Raw genomic sequence first — 21,553 nt, 5'->3', positions numbered from 1 at the left:
AAACAGAGACGTAGTGTCATGTGCAAAAGCAGCAAAATTGCGTTTTCGCAACTAACTCACGTATGCTAATATAGCAATGTGTGCAGGCAGAATCGTATTCATCCCTACACTTTTACAGGTAGCATGAACAGGAACACTTGGATGTTTTTCTTTGTAACTCTTCATTGCCAAATAAAAACCACCAGTGTTTCTTTTCTTTTATTCCACATTGTGCTAGTCTCCCAGTGGATTTCCTGTTATATCACATTTTTTCTATGTGTACCGAAGTGAACAATCACTGGGAACAGACACTTTTATTATTCTACAAATCTTTGGTTTTCTTCATTTCTTCTAGTCGAGTCTTCATTCATCTGGTATTTGACTGACACACATAATTATATATTTGTTCCTGTAATTCCTTCATCTCACAATAACGGGACTGTTCTGCTCCTGTCTATGTCCTCAGATGAGTCAATTTTATTGTTAATGTTCTTAAGTTCTTTCTGAATTCACTGCATCTCTGGGATTATTTCTAAGTGAGTTCCCTGAAGGTGTGTGTTCGCTGAGGCTATGTAGGTTTAGAAATTGACAAAAGCTCGTCACACTTTTAGTGCAATTGTAAGGTTTACCCCAGGTGTGTTTGCAATTGACAAAATCACTTCTGACATTCATTGCAATGCTCTTTTTTACTCTGTGTATGTTAGTTGTAGAGTATCTGTAGGTTTAATACCTGACAGAAGATATTCACACATTCACTGCACCTGAAAGTTTTTTTCTCTGTGAGCATTAACTGATGAATCCTTAATGCGGAAGATGACCTAAAGGTACTTCTACACTCACTACAGTTGTATGGTATTTACAGAGTGAGTGTAAGCTGATGTCTACATTGGCTTGCTAATTGACTACATTTCTTCACACATTCATTGCACTTGAAGGCTTTTCTTCTGCGTGTGTTCGCTGATACCTGTTTATGATTGATAATGGACTACAGCTTTTCAAACATTCATGGCATTTAAGAGATTTGTTTCCCCTTTGTGAGCTCGCTGATGATTTCTTAATGCTGAAGAGTAAGTAAAACTACTGCCACATTCATTGCAATGGTAGGGTATTTCCCCTGTGTGTGTTCTCTGATGTGTGTGGAGGTTTGAAATGTGACTGAAGCTCTTTACACAGTCACTGCACTGGTATAGTTTCTCCCCTGTGTGTGTTCTCAGATGTGTGTGGAGGCTTGATTGTACCCTAAAACTACTTCCACATTCACTGCAATGGTATGGTTTTCCCCCTGTGTGTATTCTCTGATGTCTGTGGAGCTGTGAAATGTGATTGAAGCTCTTTACACATTCCTTGCAATGGTATGGTTTTTCCCCTGTGTGTATTCTATGATGTCTATGGAGGCTTGATAATTGACTGAAGCTCTTCACACATTCACTGCAATGGTAAGGTTTTTCCCCTGTGTGTGTTCGCTGATGTGTTTGGAGTTTTGCTAACGTACTGAAACTCTTCACACATTCACTGCAATGGTATGGTTTTTCCCCTGTGTGTGTTCGCTGATGTGTGTGGAGGTTTGATAATTGACTGAAGCTCTTTACACATTCACTGCACTGGTATGGTTTTTCCCCTGTGTGTATTCTCTGATGTGTGCGGAGACATGTAATTTGACAGAAGCTCTTCACACATTCACTGCAATGGTATGGTTTTTCCCCTGTGTGTGTTCGCTGATGTGTTTGGAGTTTTGCTAGCGTACTGAAACTCTTCACACATTCACTGCAATGGTGTGGTTTTTCCCCTGTGTGTATTCTCTGATGTGTGTGGAGTTCTGCTAACATACTGAAACTCTTCACACATTTCTTGCAATGGTATGGTTTTTCCCCTGTGTGTATTTTCTGATGTCTATGGAGGTTTGATAATTGACTGAAACTCTTCACACATTTCTTGCAATGGTATAGTTTTTCCCCTGTGTGTATTTTCTGATGTCTATGGAGGTCTGATAATTGACTGAAGCTCTTTACACATTCAGTGCAATGGTATGGTTTTTCCCCTGTGTGTATTCTCTGATGTGTGTGGAGGTTTGCAATTTGACTGAAGCTCTTCCCACATTCATTGCAATGGTATGGTTTTTCCCCTGTGTGTATTTTCTGATGTCTATGGAGGTCTGATAATTGACTGAAGCTCTTTACACATTCAGTGCAATGATATGGTTTTTCCCCTGTGTGTATTCTCTGATGTCTGTGGAGGTTTGCAATTTGACTGAAGCTCTTCCCACATTCATTGCAATGGTATGGTTTTTCCTCTGTTTGTATTCGCTGATGCTCTTTTAGGGTTTCTAATTGGCTAAAGTTCTTGACATATTCAGTGCAATTGCATGATTTTTCTCCTGACTGTGTTTCCTGAAGGGTCAGCATAGTTAATAAACTACTTGCGTTATTTTCACATTCCCTGTATGCGTGTTATATTTTGGACGCTTGATTTCCGATTTAACAATAAAATACCAGACTCACTAAATACCTGCCACATTCATAATATCAGTAAGGCTTCCTTGTGGGTGATTGCATCTTTAGATTGGATAATGGCTTCGCATGCTTGCGGGTAAAGCTTAATCTTCGTTCCTGTAGGTGAAAATTGGGACAATACTCTGTACTTCAGACAGCAGATCTCCGCTTTCCTTTAGCCTTCAGGTGTTGGGCTCCACTTCATTGTGCTTTTCCCTGGGGCCTGTGGTTTGGCTAGAAAGAGTTTGCAATACACCTAGAGCACTGAATGGTGGTCTGTTGCCAGTTTAGATAGCGAAGCACTGCTCTAGCAATATCATGATAATGAAGCGACTTGCAATGTGTACAGCTCCTCCAAAGAGTGTCCCGGGGCAAAGCACAGGTCAGAAAATAAAGTAATTCAGTTTGTTTCAAACATGGACAAAAAGCCAAGATTTCAACCTTTTTTTAAACATTATCATGTTACTAACAGCTCAAAGCTGAAGAGGGAGTTTGTTCCAAGCTATGGATCCCAAATAGACACAAGACCTTCCTCTAACTCTCATACCGGCCTCATGATCAAAGCTGGTGTTGGACGCTTGTTTATACAGCAGGTGGTTTGTCAGTTTTGTTGCCTTAATTTTGTAGAGGTCATTTCTTCGTCTTGGGGTGTCGAGGTGCAGAGCTCAGACTCGTACACTCACTGAATTGCCTTTGAGTGCTTCTTCCTGGATCTGTCCTCTGCCTCTGATTGCACTGATGCTTTTGGAGCTCCATATTTTTGATAATTTTTGCAGGTTTGATGTGTTATCTTCATTATTCATAATCAATCCGTGCATTTAAGGCTTATTTTCTGTTGGATGTAAAGAAATGCAATATTACTAAATGCAAATGTAATAGAATGTGAATACACAATATTTAAACAGCTGGATAAAACATCTCTTCTCTACCATATTTGAAATTTAGTAAGGAACATTTTACCATACATGGATATTTCATTAAAACTGCGGTTGAACATGTCACATTGTATTTACTTCTGAAAAGGTAGTGATTTACCATTATTCACTGAGTAACTTACTAAAGAAAGGGCAGCCACAGAGCACTCGTGCTACAGGTACAGTTTTGGGTAGATACACATGGACAAGATTTCAATTAACCAGAATTGATTGGGGAAAAAGAGAGGAATCAGGAAGCGCTGCCGTTAATTCAGTTTCAGGAAGTATCTACCAAAGGTAGCTCTTCAGGAAGTGAATAACAAAGGTAACTCTTTAGGAAGTATTTAACCAAGGTAACTCTTCAGGAAGTGTACAACAAAGGTAACTCTTCAGGAAGTGTACAACAAAGGTAACTCTTCAGGAAGTATTTAACCAAGGTAACTCTTCAGGAAGTGTATAACAAAGGTAACTCTTCAGGAAGTGTATAACAAAGGTAACTCTTCAGGAAGTATACATGACAAAGGTAGCTCTTTAGGAAGTATATATGACAAAGGTAACTCCAGACACCTCTTTCCACAATGCTTTCCTGTTCACACTGGATCAGTTCAAATGCCAACTCCCGCCTTTACCTTGCAGCTTATTAAGAGTCTTTCTATGAGTGCGACGGCCCTCATGATCGCCGTACTCACGGTTGTGGTCAAACTGCCACCAGCCAGGCGGACTGACCGCCATATTATGAGTGTGGTGGTGGGACCGCCCCCCCGCCAGGATCAAGGATCCCGCTGTGGAGGCGGTCTGCAAACACCCTGAATATGTTGGCAGTGCCGATGCCGTCATCGCCGAGCATATTACAGTCTGCATATCCACCTCCCTTTTCATGGCGGGAACCCCGCCAAGAAAAGGATAAAGGACATGCAGGTAAGGGGGCCCTCACAGGACCCCGGCCGATTCTGCTCCTAGGGTTGCATGCGGGGGGCACGTGTTGTGCCACCCCATGGTATTGAACCTTGTTCCTGCACGGTGTGGCATGCATGACATGGTGCAGGAACATGCTGCAGGCACTCTTAAGGTGGTGGTATGATGTGTAAGCTCTCCAATGAGCCTAATACAGCCACCGCGAGACCGCTGCTGCACTGCCCACCCACCCTGGATTTAGGTCATAATCCGGCGGCGGGCTCTCAATGGGCTTGGCAGTCTGCCTGGTACCTCCGCTGTGGTAGTCCCATTGGAAGACCGCCACACTCGTAATAAGGCCCTAAGTCACCTTCAACACATTTTACAGCCCTCCTGGCTCAAGCATTTCTGGATGCTTCTAACCTGGAAGACTGGAGCATTATCCTGAGTTGAGGTGGATTTTCTATCAGCGTAATATATATCCATCTCCCTTGAACTATTGACTGATTCTGCCCTGAAAGACAACTTAAAAAGTGAGTCTTTAGTTCTTCCTAAAGTAGGTAAAGTTAAGATCCTGTTGTATTTCAATCAGCAGATCCTTCCAGGGCTTTCTGTGAAACAGAATGAGGGGTTAATTCTAATGGCTCGTCTTTAAATTGCGCACACAGATATGGCAAACAAACATTAATTCATGTCATTTATTGTTCAACGATATCAGTCATTTATTCCTTATAGAGAATCCATCTCAACCAATAATTTAACTGAAATATCCCTACATCCAACAGATGTGTGCATATTAATAATTGTTTTTGTTTTTCAACATTTACAAGATATTTGACTTATTATTATCTGTCTGAAGGCCACGATGCTACTTTGTGACTCAACAGGGCTTTGGTAGAGCAGGAGGAGGTGTCTGTTGTGCACATGTGAAGTCACATTTCTCCATTCCCATATTTCTTTTATCCAGGTATACCTCATTCCATGTCCTTCAGCTCCGGGCTCCCCTCTGTTTGTGTACTCACTCTACAGGGTTCATTGTTGGGTGAGGCAGGAGACACATTTGAAGCATGCACACAGCAGACGTCAGATAATAGTCATAGCCTGATAGTCCAGAGGACATGGTTGGTAGTATGATGATCACAAGCTTCGTTTCAGAAGCTCGTCTGGGAGGTACAAACAGAGGAGGTGCACAGGTACATGCTTTTGACCATAAACAGATAATATGTACAGGTAGGTGCTTATGAAGTACAAACAGACCAGGTGCACAGGTTGGTTCTTATGAGGTATAAATAGAGGAGGTGCACAGGTAGGTGCCTATGAGGTATTAACAGAGGAGGTGCACAGGTAGGGGTTTATGATGTCCAGAGGAGGTGCACAGGTAGGTGCCTATGAGGTATTAACAGAGGAGGTGCACAGGTAGGGGTTTATTATGTCCAGAGGAGGTGCACAGGTAGGTGCCTATGAGGTATAAACAGAGGAGGAGCACAGGTAGGTGCTTATGAGATACAAACAGAGGAGGTGCACAGGAAGGTGATTATGATGTACAAACAGAGGTGGAGCACAGGTCGGGGTTTATGGGGTACAAACAGAGGTGGAGCACAGGTCGGGGTTTATGGGGTACAAACAGAGGTGGAGCACAGGTAGGTGCTAATGAGATACAAACAGAGGAGGTGCAGAGGTGGGTGCTTATGAAGTACAAACAGGAGGTGCACACTTAGGTACTTGTGAGGTAAAGACAGAGCAGGAGGAAAGGTAGTTGCATATGAGGTACAAACAGAGGAAGAGCACAGGTGGGTACTTGTTGGGTATGCACAGACAAGGTGCACAGGTAGGTGATTATGAGGTACAAAGAGAAGTTGCACAGATAAGTGCTTAGGAAGTACAGACAGAGGAGGTGTACAGGTTGGTTCTTATGAGGTATAAATAGAGGAGGTGCACAGGTAGGTGCCTATGAAGTACAAACAGGAGGTGCACACATAAGTACTTATGAGGTAAAGACAGAGCAGGAGCAAAGGTAGTTGCATATGAGGTACAAACAGAGGAAGAGCACAGGTGGGTGCTTGTTGTGTATGCACAGACAAGGTGCACAGGTCGGTGATTATGAGGTACAAAGAGAAGGTGCACAGATAAGTGCTTAGGAAGTACAGACAGAGGAGGTGCACAGGTTGGTTCTTATGAGGTATAAATAGAGGAGGTGCACAGGTAGGTGCCTATGAGGTATTAACAGAGGAGGTGCACAGGTAGGGGTTTATGATGTCCAGAGGAGGAGCGCAGGTAGATGCCTATGAATCTTAAACAGAGAAGGTGCACAGGTGGGTTCTTGTGGGATATAAAAAGAGGAGTCAAACAGATAGATGCCTATGACCATAAACAGATAAGGTGCTCAGGCAGGTGCTTATGAGGCATAAAGAGAGGAGATGAAGAGGTAGGTGCCTATGAGGTATAAACAGAGAAGGTGCACAGGTGGGTTTGTGTGGGATATAAAAAGAGGAGTCAAACAGATAGATGCCTATGACCATAAACAGATAAGGTGCACAGGTATGTGCCTATGAGGTATAAACAGAGGAGGAGCACAGGTTGGTGCTTATGAAGCACAAAGAGAGGAGGTGCACAGGTCGGTGCTTATGAAGCACAAAGAGAGGAGGTGTGCAGGTTGGGGCTTATGATGTACAGAGGAGGTGCACAGGTAGGTGGGTGTAACCCTCTGTGTCTGCTTCCATCTGTACTAGGCGGTGTATTGGTGTCCAATGGATCCTATTCCTGCGGCCTCACATGGACACTTGCTGCGTGGGTGTCACCACATTGCCCCTTTAGTTGAGGGGAGCAGAGCCTCAGGAAACACAACACCTGGAGGCCGTCTGCCCCAAGTGGGAGATCCAGGTGAGGGTTCAGGTATCAGTTAATAATAAGACAAATGCATCCTATGAAACACTCTTGGGCGTTTCAACAAGAGACTGAAGGGTGCATTTGCTATCGGTCCTCTCTCTTAAACTCAGATCCCTTTTCAGTGACTCTGGGACTATATCTGCTTCTAGGCCCTCTTCCTATAATGCTGGCTCTTGCTCCTTCTACAACACTTGTTGCAGACATGGGGACTGATTTAGAGTTTATCGGACAGGTTATTGCTTCAAACATGACATATCCCGTCCGCCTTATTACAACTGACAGGATATAATGCACTTTTAATAAGGAGGACAGGACACCTGCCACATTTATGACGGAATAAACCATCCGCCTAAATATATATCGGGCCCTTGGGGGACATTGTGTCCAGTGTCTTTTCAGTGTTGGAAAGCATCCATTGCATTAACGGCACAGTATTATCTCACCACTGCTGTGGATTGCAGTCTTAAGGCCTTTATGAATGGTCTAAGTTGTGTGCCAGAATGCCTGTGAATAGTTCAGCAAGAATGTTTAGGAGGGAGATGGGTCTGTATGATGAGCAGGACATGGGGGTTTTCCAGGGTGTGGTAAATAAATAATTAATTACCGGTACTATTTTTCTATGCATTAACTGAAAACAGATAGCTCAATAAATAAAAGGCAGGATCCGTGATATCTGAGTCAGAATGGGCTTTAATCAGATGGCTCGAGCCAATGGACCATCGGGTTCCTTCACCTGCAAAGGCTCAGGAAGGGACAGACACAGGACAAAGGGAAGTAAAGCCTAATGTCATATTAACATCATACAGTATATATAGTAAAACAGTATAATTGCATTGCATACAGTAGGCGTAACAAGTGACAAACGAAAGATAAGAACATATGGGCGTACAAAGGAGGCGTGCACAGGGCGTGCACGGAAACATGTGATGTAAACGTCACAGAAGTGTCATAAATGGGTGGATACATGGAGGGGGCTACCTGGGCAGCTGGAACCTTTAACCTACTGGTGCGTGCAAACGGGCCATGACGTGTAACTAGGGAGAGCTGGGGGTTCTGACTTCTGCACTAGAAGAGGAGACTAAAGTCTGGGATGTCAAGACGACATGTACCTATAGCATATCTGGTATCTTGTGTTTGGAGTACATGTTGCTTGAATCTAAAAGTTATCAGGGCAAAGGCTACTTGACACTAAGGCTGGTGCATGCATATATTCTACATGTATTGCGTGTGCTATGAATCTTCTATGGATACTAATTCAGTAATTCTCTTGCATGGAGACAGGAAGACTAGACTATAGCTGAAGATGTTTATGCGGTTCGTTAGCTTAGGAATGTGAAGCCGGGGAGCTGAACTGATAACTAGAAGCATAACATATTCTTGGCAGACAGGCAGGCAGGCCAGGCCGGGCACCGCGCTGCTTGGCAGGAAGAAAGTGAAGGGTCAGGGATGCGGGAGGGGCTGTATCGCTCCTCGGAGTGGTTTCAGGAGACTGGAGCTCGAATCTGGTGTCCGGGCCCCATGAGGCCTAGAAACAGGGACAACTCGATGAATTAACGTGCACAATGTAAAACGTTGGCAACATAGGCCTAATACTCGTTGCTTTCACGAGGACTGGATAACTGGCATACTAACGTTGGACACAACTATAATTGCGTCTTTATTCGGTCAAGGGGGAACATATGAATATCGATCATGCACATATAACATATAATGGGGAACACGTAGGGACACATGACAGGGCAAAATTCAATTTTCCTCATTCCCTCCTTGTTCCCTACGTTTCCTTCAGGAAACATCAATATTCATGATACCATCTATCTGTTCATATAGCATCATTTGCTCGTCTCGAATCTTCTTGGAACGGGACTTAGGACTTGGAATACAAGAGGTAGCGCACAAGCCGCAAATCGCAGGGCCACATTGTAAACATAGACAACAACTGAATATGATCATTACTACTATTCCTAGGAATGACAATACTTTCCATCCCCAGGCAGATATTATACTCCAGAGCCAACCGGACCATGTCCAGGTGCCTGGATTCTGGTGTAGCTGATGGGCTATTTTATGAAGTCTGGTTATAGCTGAATAAACAGACGGTGCGTTATTAGGAATGAAAATGCAACAACTAGATCCGATGACTCTACAAGCTCCGCCCCTATCGGCCAGTATGACGTCAAGAACAAGGCGGTTTTGAAGGACAACAAATCTCATAGCAGATTGTTCTTCAGTTAAGTTACCTAGAGCGGAAGTAGTCTCATTCACTACTGCTTCAAGGGTCCTGGTTAGCCTACGCATTAGCTTACTATTCTGGACAGGACCTATGAAGAAAAAGAAACCTTTATTGAAGTCTGTATACTGTTCTAATGCAGTTTCAGTTTGATCGACAATTGGGGACTCGATCTCCCTTCTATGTCTGACGTGTACTAGATGTGTATTTCTGTGATAATCGGATGGGGCTAGGAAAACGGGTGGCAGTAGGAAGGCAATGTAACATGTTCCATCCCAATCTAGGGGCAGACGAACATATGCGGTCTGACCACATACAAAATACGAATGACGTGAGGCTTTGAAATTAGACTTCCCACTGTCACTATACTCGACTACAGTAGTACAATCACTATGTCCTAGATGTACTGAACCATTCTTTCGGACACATAATTCGCCTTTCACTGGTAAAACTGTAATAGTAGGCAAGTCTGGAGTAGTCTCGGACTGAACATTCAAAACCATGAAATTCGAGGAATAATTACCTAGATCATATACTTCATTTTCTAGATCTAACCCTGTTCTATGGGAAAGACCTTCCTTGTCTGGGAAACATGTTCTATTCAGAAGGGACTTATCGTCTGAGGATGATGTTATCGTTAACCATGCTCCACACGACCCATTGTGTGAAAACGGATAGGGAAAGAGTGGCAGAACTCCCTTCGGTGTCTGTAAAGGGGGAAGTCGACCACACACCCAACAATTAGTGGCATTGCTAGTCTGGTGTGAATAGTGTAACATTCGGATAAAACTATTGTTGCGCATGGCAAGTCTGTAGGATAACTCGTGAGGAGGTAGTTCACTAAAAGTGTGCTCTACTGTATCATTAGAAGAAAGATGTACATGTGAATCAATAGGAGGAAAATATACATGTAAAACATAACTTATGCATGTAACCGTAAGACTCAGAAATAACATAAACAATAACGTGACGATACATCTGCTACGCAGAATTTTACAGTAACGTATTTTCTTGGAGTTTCGTCTAACTCTCTCACTATGGGGGTCTATCTCATACATGTCAGGAACCTGTCTAACCGCTTCACCCGAGAGGGACTTAAACAATTAAACTGTCTGACTTGCTAGACCTGAGCTTAAGTTTATACTCCTGCTGCGGAGTTTTCTCTAACAGGGGAAGTTTAGAGTCAGTATCTGGGCAGTCCTTGAAAAAAGTCTTTGGACGGAGTCCATGAAAACGTTTGACGTGACTGGAGTGGAGCCATCCCTTGCGGCCCTCTACTTTTACGGCGGTCCTTGTGGTCATCAGAACTAGTTTCGGCTCTTTCCAGCGGGGCTCCAGCAGACTTGAACGATCAAAGTTCCTTACGAGTACGAGGTCGCCTGGTATGACCTCGTGCGGTTTCACTTGAGTGTTGTCTGGAAAGGCAGCCGCAACCTGTGAACGACAAGAGAGTAGTGCAGACATCAAGGAAGCTAGGTAATCTGTCAGCATATTACTGTCTACATCGGTAATTTTACGTGGCATTGGTGTACCCCACATGTTCGGGGGACGACCGAAAACAACCTCGAAAGGTGACAGACCTGAACGGGAGTGAGCGACCATTCTCATGTAAAAAAGGGCGACTGGCAGTGCTACCATCCAATCTACGCCTTTCTCGGCACAAACCTTTGCAATGCGGATTTTCAGAGTCTGATTATGTCTCTCGACGAGGCCAGCTGCCTCGGGATGTCGCACACAGTGGAACTTCCACTGGTACCCTAACAGAAGAGATACTTGTTTCATGAGTTCGGATGAGAATGGCTGGCCGTTGTCTGAATACACGACCCTAGGTAAACCATAGCGGGGGAAATACTCACGAACCAACTGCCTGGCAGTGGTCGCGGCAGTGTAATCTGGGACTGGATATGCTTCTGTCCATCTGGACAAAGCGCATACTACTACGAGGACATACTTGAAACCTCAACATCGATCCATCTGAATATAATCCATCTGGAGGACTTCAAAAGGGTGGTCAGGAGGATGGAATCCACCTTGTTCCACCGGAACACCTTTACCTGGATTGAACTGACAACATATCATGCAGGTACGTACTTTCTGTTTAGCTGCTGCTCGTAAATGCTTGTTAAACCAAATATTCTGGATGCTGTCTAACATGGCTTTCTCTCCTAAATGTGCTGGACTATGTGCGGTGTTAATAATGACTTGAACCATAGAGTCGGGGAGAAACCATGTGGCTTTTCCCTTCGTCAACCATCCTTGATCTGTCTGGACCCCTCCTTGTTCAGACCATTTCTTGATTTCATCTGGGGTAGCATGTGCCTGTATGTCTAGTACATCTCGTGTAGGGTCCTTAACTGTCATACAAGTAGTCTGTTCTAGAACATCTGTCTTTGTCGTGTTAACTGGAGTGTCTGGAGTCTGAGCTGTAAGCTTGGCTGTTCGATCTGCTAGATCGTTACCTTGAGAAATGGTGTCAGTGGCTTTCGTATGTGCTTTGCACTTCATAATGGCAATGGCTTTCGGTAAATGTATTGCTTCTTACAGAGCTTGAATGAGGGGGCCATGCTGAATCTTGGCTCCATGAGAGGTCATGAAACCTCTTTCTTGCCAGAGGACTCCAAAGTCGTGTACGACTCCGAATGCATAACGTGAATCTGTATATATGTTTACTTTCAGGTTCTTAGCTCGTATGCAGGCTTGGGTCAGAGCGATGAGCTCTGCTGCTTGAGCAGACAGGGTGTCAATACGATGTGTTTCTATAATTTCAGTTTCAGTAGTCACTGCATACGCGGCTACTAGTTCTCCTGTACTTGTTCTCATACATGAACCATCCACATAAAGTGTCAAGTCGGGATCAGGTAATGAAATGTCTGTCAAGTCTTGTCTTGGCTTTGTCATGGTGTATATAACTTCCACGCAGTCATGTGTGGCAGGGTCTGATGCAATCGAAGGTAACAGTGTAGCAGGATTTAAAATATTGCAGCGTCTGATTTCTATGTGTGGCTGAAACAGTGTCAGTTCATATCCTGTTAAACGTGCAATTGTCAAGTGCTGAGTCTGTGTTCGATTTAAAAGAACTTCCACAGAGTGTGGAACTTGTACTGTCAGGGAGTGTCCCAACACTATGGAATCACTTTGTCTGATAGCTAGAGCTGTGGCTGCAACTGACTTGAGGCACACAGGCAGAGCCTGGGCTACTGGATCTAATGTGCTAGAGAAATAAGCACAAGGCTTGTGTTGTCCTGCTTGATCTTGCGTGAGAACAGATAACGCTGTACCACCACGTTCAGTAACAAAAAGTGTAAAAGGCTTACTGTAGTTTGGTGTCGCTAATACAGGTGCATTACATAAAGCTTTCTTTAACTCATTAAAAACACGTGTATGTCCCTGGGTCCAAGAGAGGACAGTCGATGTCGCTGCCTCCTGTGTCGTTAACTGTATCAGTGGTTTAGCTAGATATGCATACTGAGGAATCCATTGTCTGCAGTAAGAAGTGAGGCCGATAAAAGCTCGTACCTCCTTCTGTGTCTTGGGCTGTGGAAGATGTGCTATTAACTGGATACGGTCAGGTGTCAACTGTCTACCCCTCTTGGACAGTAAGTGTCCAAGGTATACCACTTGCTGGACACAGAATTGCAGTTTCGAAGGGGACACCTTGTGCCCCATCTCGGCCAGAAAATACAGGACTGTAAGTGACGCACGTTCGCAGTCACGTTCTGTACGGGCTGTGATTAATAGATCATCGACATACTGGAGCAGGGCAGTGTCAGTTGGCATGTGAATACTGTCTAGTTGTCTTTTAAGTGCTTGACTGTAAATACTAGGACTTTCTGTGAAACCTTGAGGAGCTCGTGTGAATTTATAGCTTCTTCCATTTAAACAGAATCCGAAAAGAAACTGGCTGTCTGGATGAATGGGGACACTAAAGAATGCGTTCTTGAGATCAATAACAGTAAAGAACGTAGCTTCAGAATCAATGGCAGTCAGTAGGGAAGAGATATCTGGAACCACTGGGTACTGGGGTATGATACATTTATTAAGTTCTCGAAGGTCAATCACTAATCGATATACTGGAGGTGCACTTGGATCAGTACGTTTAAGAATCGGAATGATAGGAGAATTACATACATTGGAGTCAGTTTCTACAACCACTCCTTGAGCAATGAGCTCGTCAATAATTTTCGATAAGGCTGCTACAGCCTCGGGTGGCAATTTGTACTGTCGGATTCTTGGTAATACAACACCTTGTTTCAGAGTGACACGATATGGTGTAATGTGCATACAACCTACATCAGTTGGACCTTGCGCCCATAAATGCTGTGGTACATTCAGTAATCTTGGATCAAAATCTCGTATCACATAATGACCTTTAAAATCACGTAAAAACAATCTCACTCCTTCTGGGGAACAGCATATAACCGCTCCTAATTCTTTCAATGTTTTAATACCAAGTAAATTTTCAGGACATGATTTCGTAAGTAACAAGTCTGTAGTTCGGGACAATGGACCAACTTCTAGGGAAACTGGTTTCGATATTTCATTAACAATAGGCTTTCCTGAAAATCCCAGGGAAACGTTTCTTGAGCCTGAGAGTGGAGCCCCTGGAACCTCGTCATGACTGATGGTAGTCCTACTTGCCCCTGTATCAATCAGAAACTTTCTGTCTTTCCCTAACACTTGACTGTGTACATAGGGACCCTCTTGATCTACAGGAACCTCGATGAGAGGCAAGCCAACCTCCCTCTCTAGGCTGTTTCATGAATACTGCTGATATTCTGGATAATCTGACTGTGCGTACTGGTACATCTGTTGTGTAACGTGTTGTGTGGCAGCTATAGGCTGCGGTACTGTAACTGTCTGTTGTGCATTCTGCGGTGGCTGGGCATTCTGCGGAACATGTTCCTGTCTAGGAGGACGTGGTCTCTCTTTTGTCTTACCTGTAGCTATGTTGTGTTTCAGAACTGCACATTCGTTTATATAATGACCTGGCTGTTTACAGTAATTGCAGGTCCCTTTAACAGGAGCTGCAGAATGACTAGTCTGGTTCGGACCCCTCTTCTGACTATCTTGTGGAACGGACTGTGCAACTAGTACTTTCATTTTCGTGTCTTTCATACGTCTCCTTTCGTGTTCTTGCTCTTCCCTGATTCTGTTCTGGTGGTACTGTAACATCTGGAGCATTTGCGACGGGGTATTAGCTTGCCAAGTACTCTCGACTTTCAATACTCTATTTTTAACTTGCGGTAAAGAATTCTCAACTAGTTTGGTAACGAAAAGATGTGGATACGATTCACTACTTGTTTTCAGACCGCTATTAATAATGAAACATTTCTCAAATCTGGAATAAAAATCACTAGTGTCTTCGTCTTGTTTCTGTTTACAGGCTGAGATGGCATCCCAATCTTCCTTTTTCGTGGCTAGTAATCTTGGCAAGACTTGTATTAACAGTTCGGGCAACTCTTTGGCTCTATCCCCAAGACCAGTACCTGGGACTCGTGCATTATCTTCGTTCTCTAACGCGGTCCAATCTATCTTTTTCTCTCCCACCTCCCATTCTTTTTCTTTCAGTTTTTCATATATGCCCGCAGGCAACAGGACCTTTAACATTTTGATGATATCAGGATACGTGTATTCTCCCATACGGAGCATGTCCTTTAATTCTCGATGGAACCCTGCTGGATCTTTATCGTGACAGGGTATTAACTTTTTCATTTCTAGTAGTTCTATTTTCGTTATAGGGGTGTAAACAAATACTCGTTCGAGATTACCCCCCGCTCCCTTAACTGGATGCACTTCTTGCAACGGATTCTGTCTGTCTATGTAGAATGGAGGTGAAACAGGAACAATATGCGGAGTCAGGAACGTTCTGTATTTGTGGCGCTGTTCTAAAATGACGCTAATTAGATCGGTACCTAGACCTTTCCATCTGTTTAGTAGTAACTTGTTCAATACATTATATAAGGGACCTGGATCAGAATGCTGACTCTCGTACAGTGTGATGAGGTGCTGGATCATGTACATACCCACCAGTCGCTGCTCGCCTGGGGGCAGTTTCAGAAACATTTGGGCCACTACTTCGTCTGGAAACGTGGCAGAATCACTAACCCATCGGACTGCTGATCGGGCTAGTTCTTGTTCATGCATGGTACTAAGCTCACTGTAACCTATTCGTAGTTTCAGAACTTTATCGGTAGCCTGGAATACTTGTTTAAGAGAACACTGTTCTGGTACGGGAGGAGGAAAAGCTTTCTTGTAATCTAGGCGTGTGTGTCTATCAGAAAGTCTCGTTCTACCTACATACGCTATTCTGGTGGGATTCTCGCTGTCTACCTCTTCGTCTGAAGAGTCATTCTCTTTCTCGGCTACTCTCATTGCTTCCTCCTTTTGGTGTATACTTATAATTTCTTTACGAATCTTTTTGTACATGGATTCTATACAATTTTGCGTTCTGTGTTTTCCTTCTGTTATATTGTCACTCCATCTTGTCAGGACTTTCATATCTTCCTTGTTTTTATCAGGATAATCTTGTTCTCTTATTAAACAATTTATCAGAAATTGCAAAATCATGCCTTGAATCTCGACTTTCCTGTGTGCCATAGCTTCATGAATACTTTCTGGATTTTCCCCTGTTTGAATAAAGTGGTATATTCTGTCTAGATGTTGTTCCATATTCGATATGGTAACCAAGAAGCTTGCAACTCGACGTAAACGTATGGAATATATTAACATGCTATCTTCGCCTGGTACTGGGTCATATCTACAATCAGGTCCGCACTCTGTAAGATACTTTCTGAGGGCATCATACGTAGCCAGTTTTGGCGTACGCTGTAACGCTACATCTCTCAGCGTCCGTCGCCTTGTTTGAGGCGGGGTGATAGGAGTACCTCCCCCTGCTCCTCCTGAACTGGAATCGTCAACTAATACTGAATGTGCGGCTGCTGGTAACGTGACTGGCACAGTAGAAGTACGTAATGTGGGTTGACCCTGTGGAACTGGCACATGGACAGGATTCCCGGGACCCACAACTGGGGGCACAGGAATTACATTATTAACAGGGGGCTGGACTTGAACTTGGACTGGCGGAAAGGGATCTGTATTAGCATATTCTGGGACAGTGTCGTCTAAATAGGAAGAAAGAAAAATTTCGGCTGCAGTCGGTTTATGACGCAGCTTAGTCGGGACCAAGGGTGGCGGTAAATGACAAGATTTTTCCGGGGTCGCCTTAGGCAAACCCTCGGCGAGAAGAGGATACATACCTTTAATAAGGGCATTTCTCTGTCTGTCTGACTGTTCTGCTCTAACTCGTTCACCTTCTTCGATTAATTCCCTTTCTTGGGCTTTTTCTGAGGATTCCCTACTTAATTCTGCTTTTCTGAATTCTTTCTCTGTTCTTTTATGGGATTCTTTACGCCATAACTCTATGGCATCTTTCTGGGACTGTCTGGCTTTCTTTTTCCATAATGCTTCTTCTACTCTCATGATGCACTCGGCATCCCATGTTCCTGAAACAGGCCATCTATATTTCTCTTCAAGATGTTTTGTGTAGTCCACCCATAAATCTAGATACAGTATGGCATCTAAGCCATGTTTATGATACATGAAATGTCCAGGACTGTCCCTAGGAGGGACAGGAACTGATTCTTCGAGTAACCCTTTTCTGGTTTTTATCTGACGTAGTTTCGAAAACAGCGGCATATTTGAACCGAACCTGAACTTGAACACAATACACAATGAACACAGTAATGAATAGCAAAACAATCATTCATACCACGACATCAAGAACACATTAATAACAGTTCGAACAGAATACTACCTGATACATTGAAAACATAATACTTGAACTTCTCGAGAACGGACTTACTAGAATTACTGGATGCACTGCTAAAACAGTACAGAACATACCGGTCTCCTAAAGAGACACGTCATACCGTATCCACCTAGGTGAACACGTCGGACCGGATCTGTGTACCCAAACCCGTCAGACCGGGCACAAATTAATGAACACCCGTCTAGATACCCCCAGCAACGGTACTCACAGGGAAGCAAAACTGAAGGCCTCGGACTGGACTGGACTGCTACGACGTCTGGTTACTGCTACGCACTACGCATGCGCTTCGGGCTTCGGGCTTCGGTTACAGGTGGGCCTCTGGATACCTCGGACCTTGCTCTCTCGACTTGGGCTCTGGTCGGAACGACCCGCCTTCCTCACCGCCTCGTCTGGATGCCGGACCGCAGTCTCCGTCTCCTCCGTGGGCCTGAGGGAGACTTGAGCAGAAATATCTGCAGGTGCGCAGTAGAGGTCCGTCACGGCTGTAGAAGGGTCAGGGGGCCTGCGTTACATCGCCGGCGCGTGGGGAAGGGGCTCGTTCCTATTCGGGCGCCATTTATGTGGTAAATAAATAATTAATTACCGGTACTATTTTTCTATGCATTAACTGAAAACAGATAGCTCAATAAATAAAAGGCAGGATCCGTGATATCTGAGTCAGAATGGGCTTTAATCAGATGGCTCGAGCCAATGGACCATCGGGTTCCTTCACCTGCAAAGGCTCAGGAAGGGACAGACACAGGACAAAGGGAAGTAAAGCCTAATGTCATATTAACATCATACAGTATATATAGTAAAACAGTATAATTGCATTGCATACAGTAGGCGTAACAAGTGACAAACGAAAGATAAGAACATATGGGCGTACAAAGGAGGCGTGCACAGGGCGCGCCCGGAAACATGTGATGTAAACGTCACAGAAGTGTCATAAATGGGTGGATACATGGAGGGGGCTACCTGGGCAGCTGGAACCTTTAACCTACTGGTGCGTGCAAACGGGCCATGACGTGTAACTAGGGAGAGCTGGGGGTTCTGACTTCTGCACTAGAAGAGGAGACTAAAGTCTGGGATGTCAGGACGACATGTACCTATAGCATATCTGGTATCTTGTGTTTGGAGTACATGTTGCTTGAATCTAAAAGTTATCAGGGCAAAGGCTACTTGACACTAAGGCTGGTGCATGCATATATTCTACATGTATTGCGTGTGCTATGAATCTTCTATGGATACTAATTCAGTAATTCTCTTGCATGGAGACAGGAAGACTAGACTATAGCTGAAGATGTTTATGCGGTTCGTTAGCTTAGGAATGTGAAGCCGGGGAGCTGAACTGATAACTAGAAGCATAACATATTCTTGGCAGACAGGCAGGCAGGCCAGGCCGGGCACCGCGCTGCTTGGCAGGAAGAAAGTGAAGGGTCAGGGATGCGGGAGGGGCTGTATCGCTCCTCGGAGTGGTTTCAGGAGACTGGAGCTCGAATCTGGTGTCCGGGCCCCATGAGGCCTAGAAACAGGGACAACTCGATGAATTAACGTGCACAATGTAAAACGTTGGCAACATAGGCCTAATACTCGTTGCTTTCACGAGGACTGGATAACTGGCATACTAACGTTGGACACGACTATAATTGCGTCTTTATTCGGTCAAGGGGGAACATATGCATATCGATCATGCACATATAACATATAATGGGGAACACGTAGGGACACATGACAGGGCAAAATTCAATTTTCCTCAAGAGCCTGTGAATAACCATCATTACTGTTTCTCTCTTGGTGTCAGTGGGCTTGTCTGTGCCCCCAGATGAGTTGTTTACAGCTTATCTTATGTATGCACAAAGAGTTGGAATTTTTAGGGCTAAGCAACTCTTTCAACAATATTTAAAAACAAAACTAGTTAGGTGATCGCTGCCAGGTGTACATGTTTTGCATGCGTAGAATCACACACTAGTAAATGTAGCGCATTCATGCTTCGCCGTGCCAGTTTGTGAATGACCAATAACTTCTGAGTAAATGAGCATTCACAGACGCCAATCTGACTATTTCTGACACTGGTAACAGTTAGAGTTTCACTTTGTTAGAAAGGCGACCCCGGGGGAGGCAGAAGATGTCTGACTGACCACCCCTAGGTCCACCTCTCCGTCAAGAAGTAGCCGAGCGTTACCGAGAGGCCTCCTGAGCGAGGGCCCTCTCCTAGGATCGTACAGCAGAGTAATCACAACACTACAAATGGACACTACACCAGAGGTTAAGTTCTTAAGCTTTATCAAGAATAAAGGTTGTTGGTTCTCAGCGATATGTACAAGCAGATCAGGGGATCTGTAAAGTCTCGTAAAAGGGACAGGGTAGCGGGACAGTCCCGATAAGGGGGTAGGAAGGGATACCCTGCACACAGCTCTCAATCCTCGAGTCGGGGGTTCCGAGAGGTTGAGCCGTGGCAGCGCCTGCAGGCTCTCAAGATGGTTCAGCAACGGTGGGCCGCGGCAGCGCCAGCAGGCTCCCAAGATGGTTCGGCAAGGATGGGCCACGGCAGCGCCAGCAGGCTCTCAAGATGGTTCAGCAAGGTAGGCCGCGGCAGCGCCAGCAGGCTCTCAAGATGGTTCAGCAAGGTAGGCTGCGGCAGCGCCAGCAGGCTCTCAAGATGGTTCAGCAAGGTAGGCCGCGGCAGCGCCAGCAGGCTCTCAGGGTAGCTTTGGGTTACGGGAGAGATGAGTTCTTCTGGTGTCGGCCGTGACAGCGTCAGCAGGGCTTTCCAATCCAGGATACAACTGGCGTCCTACTCCGGGGCTGGCCCAGATATAGGGCTGGATCCTTTGATGTCCGGACCCTCGCGCCTGGGGGCCAGAGGTGCCGGGATGATGGTGTCCAGACACCCAGCAGGGGGGTGGAGCCAGCACCCAGGGAGGTCGGAGGGCGATCGATACCAGGCGTCCGGGGACGGCTGGAGGCCATCGAAACTTCCCTTCCTCCGGGATCTGCTGAGTGGCCACTCGACCACCTGGGTGGATCTTGGCGCCTCGATGTCGGGGCTTCGCTGGGGCCTGGGCCGGGGCTGAGGCCACGTGTTCGTGACATGGTGGACCCAAGATGGAGTCGGGCGAGGCCTCGTGCTCAGGACGTGATGGGCCCATGATGGTGTCAGGCCGGTAGTGTTGGGGTGTGCAGGGTCGGGCAGAATGGGCCGCCCGAGGCTCGGTGGAGGCCCGATGTCGTCCTGGGCCCGCCATGCGGGAGGTGTAGGACCACGCCATGAGGCCGGGTCCAACACACTTCAACAAAATGCTGGAGTAACTCTCTTTCCAGGGTAGGAAGAGAAATGGATCACCCTCTAAACGTGGTGGCGAGTAGTGCTATACGGTTCATAGCACCATTTATCCGGGCACAACTGGGGAAATGGTCCAATGCACTGGGAAAATGGCATGTGATGACAAAGTGATATGACATTCCCACTACACGTGCTTTTACACTTTTTTTGGGCTGTCTGTGTCCAGTTTATCAAAGCCCTGGGTTTAGTTTCAAGTCAGGAGATAGTGCAGGATTAGATTAATTCTAATGTCATACATTCCAACAAATGCCTTTACCACGTAACACCTTTACCACGTAACACCATTACCACGCAAGTCTTTACCATGCATATGCCTTGACCACGCATAAAGAAAGATTTACAAAAATTTCCCTGCCGGTAAAGGGTGGGTGCCCTTGAGCCCACCCAGGGCACCCACATGATCATTGTTGGGGGCCAGGGGGGTCCTAAAGCCCCCCTGATGCCAGCGGGAGCCAGCATTGTTCCTACCCGTAGGGAGCAGCTTAAAATCCTGCACTCTACGAGCAGGAGCAATGTTTTCATGTGTTTCTCTGCCCGCTTCATAAGCAGTGCATTGTGGGTAGTGTAAGTTAGAGTTAGCCCAGGTAACTATAACTGCTCAGTTTCTATGGTTTTGTGTGTGTAAAATGTGAACCTAAGGAAAAAGGCCCCTGTAACCTTTGTTTTTTTCCGTGTATTTCTAAGGTGTTTTATGCTATTTCCTACCTATATCGTCCCTGTAACCTTTGCTTTTTTCAGTGAAAATATCTATCTAGCTATCTCTCTCTCTTCGAGTCTCTATGGTTCGCAAGTAAACTTCCCCAAGGAACAAGGCTCTTTATGCCTTAATATCTTGGCGGGATAGTGTACTTGTTTGCAGCACATACGGAGATCGCTGTTTCTCATAAAGTTTTCCAAACGTTATGACATGGCCTAGAATTGTAGTGTAGTTCCTATTATCCCAATAGGCTCTGCGCATTGGAATAATACCTTCAGCAGTAAAGGCCTAGACCAGACGTTAACTAGGTC

The 21,553-nt window shown here is 45.1% G+C and overlaps 1 protein-coding gene across 2 annotated transcripts in view; it reads right to left on the bottom strand.

Annotated features, from left to right (window-relative positions):
• Positions 1-3,076: 3,076 nt before the first annotated feature.
• Positions 3,077-21,553, bottom strand: part of LOC144806088 (uncharacterized) — an 851,437-nt gene continuing 832,960 nt past the window's right edge. For both annotated transcript variants that reach the window (XR_013605690.1, XR_013605689.1), the window contains exon 3: positions 3,077-3,300. The gene's annotated coding sequence lies outside the window, so the exon portion shown is untranslated. The remainder of the gene's footprint in view (positions 3,301-21,553) is intronic.

This window comes from Lissotriton helveticus, assembly GCF_964261635.1.
Source record: "Lissotriton helveticus chromosome 1_1 unlocalized genomic scaffold, aLisHel1.1 SUPER_1_unloc_44, whole genome shotgun sequence".
In the NCBI taxonomy this organism is placed as follows: Eukaryota; Metazoa; Chordata; class Amphibia; order Caudata; family Salamandridae; genus Lissotriton; species Lissotriton helveticus.
The sequence above is the reverse complement of the archived record's forward strand: the minus strand, read 5'-3'. Positions and strand labels throughout refer to the sequence as shown.